We start from the raw sequence: 4066 nt of genomic DNA, 5'->3' as shown, positions 1-4066 counted from the left end.
GAGAGGAGCTCAAGAGGGGTGCGGCAGTGGGGCTTATAAACCACTCCGCGCCCCTCTCAACTATCAAGGTGGGACTAAAGTTTTGGCCACGGGGAGCACGAGGCCTTTGGTCCCGGTTGGTGGCACCAACCGGTACGAATGCCCCCCTTTGGTACCGGTTGGTGCCACCAACCGGGACCAAAAGCCTCCGCTTCCCGCCCTTTGGGCTGCTGAAAAGAGACCTTTGGTCCCGGTTGGTGGCACGAATCGGGACCAAAGGGGGGCATTCGTCCCGGTTTGTGCCACGAACCGGGATCAATGCGCTGTGTATATAAGCAAGACTTAGCAGTTTCTCCAAAGTCCATCACTTTCTTCTCCGCCCGACGCCCCCTACTCCTCGTTGCCATCGCCATCAAGCCCTGCCCCGACGCCGTCAGGCTGGTCCACCTCACCGCCGCCGACGCCCTCGACGCCGCTCCCCGCGCCCCTCCCCGATGCCGGCAGCGCTCCCCGCGCCCTTGCCCCGACGCGCCGCCCCCAGCCCGTGCGCTCGTGCGCCCCTGCCCCGATGCTACCTCTTGAGCACTTGCGTTGGTTTTCCCTTGAAGAGGAAAGGGTGGTGCAGCAAAGTAGCGTAAGTATTTCCCTTAGTTTTTGAGAACCAAGGTACCAATCCAGTAGGAGGCTACGCGCGAGTCCCTCGCACCTATACAAAACAAATAAATCCCCGCAACCAACGTGATAAGGGGTTGTCAATCCCTACACGATCACTTACGAGAGTGAGATATGATAGATATGATAAGATAATATTTTTGGTATTTTGTTGATAAAGATGCAAAGTAAAATAAAAGCAAAGTAAAAAGCAACGGAAATAACTAAGTGTTGGAAGATTAATATGATGGAAGATAGACCCGGGGGCCATAGGTTTCACTAGTGGCTTCTCTCAAGAGCATAAGTATTTTACGGTGGGTGAACAAATTATTGTTGAGCAATTGACAGAATTGAGCATAGTTATGAGAATATCTAGGTATGATCATGTATATAGGGATCACGTCCGAGACAAGTAGACCGACTCCTTCCTGCATCTACTACTATTACTCCACACATCGACCGCTATCCAGCATGCATCTAGAGTATTAAGTTCATAAGAACAAAGTAACGCCTTAAGCAAGATGACATGATGTAGAGGGATAAATTCATGCAATTTGATAAAAACCCCATCTTGTTATCCTCGATGGCAACAATACAATACGTGCCTTGCTGCCCCTACTGTCACTTGGAAAGGACACCACAAGATTCAGCCCAAAGCTAAGCACTTCTCCCATTGCAAGAAAGATCAATCTAGTAGGCCAAACCAAACTGATAATTCGAAGAGACTTGCAAAGATAACCAATCATACATAAAATAATTTAGAGAAGATTCAAATATTGTTCATAGATAAACTTGATCATAAACCCACAATTCATCGGTCTCAACAAACACACCGCAAAAGAAGATTACATCGAATAGATCTCCACAAGAGAGGGGGAGAACTTTGTATTGAGATCCAAAAAGAGAGAAGAAGCCATCTATCTAATAATATGGACCCAAAGGTCTGAGGTAAACTACTCACACTTCATCGAAGAGGCTATGGTGTTGATGTAGAAGCCCTCCGTGATCGATGCCCCCTCCGGCGGAGCTCCGGAACAGGCCCCAAGATGGGATCTCGTGGATACAGAAAGTTACGGCAGTGGAATTAGTGTTTTTGCTCCGTATCTGATCGTTTGGGGGTACGTAGGTATATAGAGGAAGGAGTACGTCGGTGGAGGAACAGGGGGCCCACGAGGGTGAAGGGCGCGCCTGGGGGGGTAGGCGTGCCCCCCTACCTCGTGGCTTCCCTGTTGGTTGCTTGATGTAGGGTCCAAGTCTCCTGGATCATGTTCGTTCCGAAAACCACGTTCCTGAAGGTTTCATTCCGTTTGGACTCCGTTTGATATTCTTTTTCTTCGAAACCCTAAAATAGGCAAAAAAACAGCAATTCTGGGCCGGGCCTCCGGTTAATAGGTTAGTCCCAAAAATAATATAAAAGTGAATAATAAAGCCCAATAATGTCCAAAACAAAAGATAATATAGCATGAAGTAATCAAAAATTATAGATACGTTGGAGACGTATCAAGCATCCCCAAGCTTAATTCCTGCTCGTCCTCGAGTAGGTAAATGATAAAAATAGAATATATGATGTGGAATGCTATTTGACATAATTTCAATGTAATTCTTCTTAATTGTGTCATGAATATTCAGATTCGAAAGATTCAAGACAAAAGTTTAATATCGACATAGAAATAATAATACTTCAAGCATACTAACTAAGCAATTATGTCTCTTCAAAATAACATGGCCAAAGGAAGTTATCCCTACAAAATCATATAGTCTGGCTATGCTCCATCTTCACCACACAAAGTATTTAAATCATGCACAACCCCGACGACAAGCCAAGCAATTGTTTCATACTTTTAATGTTCTTAAACTTTTTCAATTTTCACGCAATACATGAGCGTGAGCCATGGACACAACACTATAGGTGGAATAGAATGGTGGTTGTGGAGAAGACAAAACGGAGAAGATAGTCTCACATCAACTAGGCTTATCAACGGGCTATGGAGATGCCCATCAATAGATATCAATGTGAGTGAGTAGGGATTGCCATGCAATGGATGCACTAGAGCTATAAGTATATGAAAGCTCAAAAATAAACTAAGTGGGTGTGCATCCAACTTGCTTGCTCACGAAGACCTAGGGTATTTTGAGGAAGCCCATCATTGGAATATGCAATCCAAGTTCTATAATGAAAAATTCCCACTAGTATATGAAAGTGATAAAATAGGAGACTCTCTATCATGAAGATCATGGTGCTACTTTGCAGCACAAGTGTGGTAAAAGGATAGTAGCATTGTCCCTTCTCTCTTTTTCTCTCATATTTTTTTATTTGGGCCTTTTCCCTTTTTTATGGCCTCTTTTTTTATTTGGGCTTCTTTGGCCTCTCTTTTTTTCGTCCGGAGTCTCATCCCGACTTGTGGGGGAATCATAGTCTCCATCATCCTTTCCTCACTTGGGACAATGCTCTAAAAACGATGATAATCACACTTTTATTTACTTACAACTCAACAATTACAACTCGATACTTAGAACAAAATATGACTCTATGTGAATGCCTCCGGCGGTGTACCGGGAATGCAATGAATGAAGAGTGACATGTATGAAAGAATTATGAATGGTGGCTTTGCCACCAATACGATGTCAACTACATGATCATGCCAAGCAATATGACAATGATGGAGTGTGTCATAATAAACGGAACGGTAGAAAGTTGCATGGCAATATATCTCGGAATGACTATGGAAATGCCATAATAGGTAGGTATGGTGGCTGTTTTGAGGAAGGTATATGGTGGGTGTATGATACCGGCGAAAGGTGCGCGGTATTTAGAGAGGCTAGCAATGGTGGAAGGAAGAAAAGTGCGTATGATCCATGGACTCAACATTAGTCATAAAGAACTCATATACTTACTGCAAAAATCTACAAGTTATCAAAGCAAAGTATTACGCGCATGCTCCTAGGGGGATAGATTGCTAGGAAAATACCATCGCTCGTCCCCGACCGCCACTCATAAGGAAGACAATCAATAAATAAATCATGCTCCGACTCCATCACATAACGGTTCACCATACGTTCATGCTATGGGAATCACAAACTTTAACACAAGTATCTCTCAAACTCACAATTACTCAACTAGCATGACTCTAATATCACCATCTTCATATCTCAAAACAATTATCAAGTATCAAACTTCTCATAGTATTCAACACACTCATAAGAGAATTTTATTATTAATCTTGTATACCTAGCATATTAGGATTATTTAAGCAAATTACCATGCTATTTAAGACTCTCAAAATAATCTAAGTGAAGCATGAGAGATCAATAGTTTCTATAAAACAAATCCACCACCGTGCTATTAAAAGATATAAGTGAAGTATTAGAGCAAAACTATATAACTCAAAAGATATAAGTGAAGCACATAGAGTATTCTAATAATTTCCGAATCATG

The sequence above is a fragment of the Triticum aestivum genome, chromosome 3A (genome assembly GCF_018294505.1).
Source record: "Triticum aestivum cultivar Chinese Spring chromosome 3A, IWGSC CS RefSeq v2.1, whole genome shotgun sequence".
Taxonomy (NCBI): Eukaryota; Viridiplantae; Streptophyta; class Magnoliopsida; order Poales; family Poaceae; genus Triticum; species Triticum aestivum.
The sequence above is the reverse complement of the archived record's forward strand: the minus strand, read 5'-3'. Positions refer to the sequence as shown.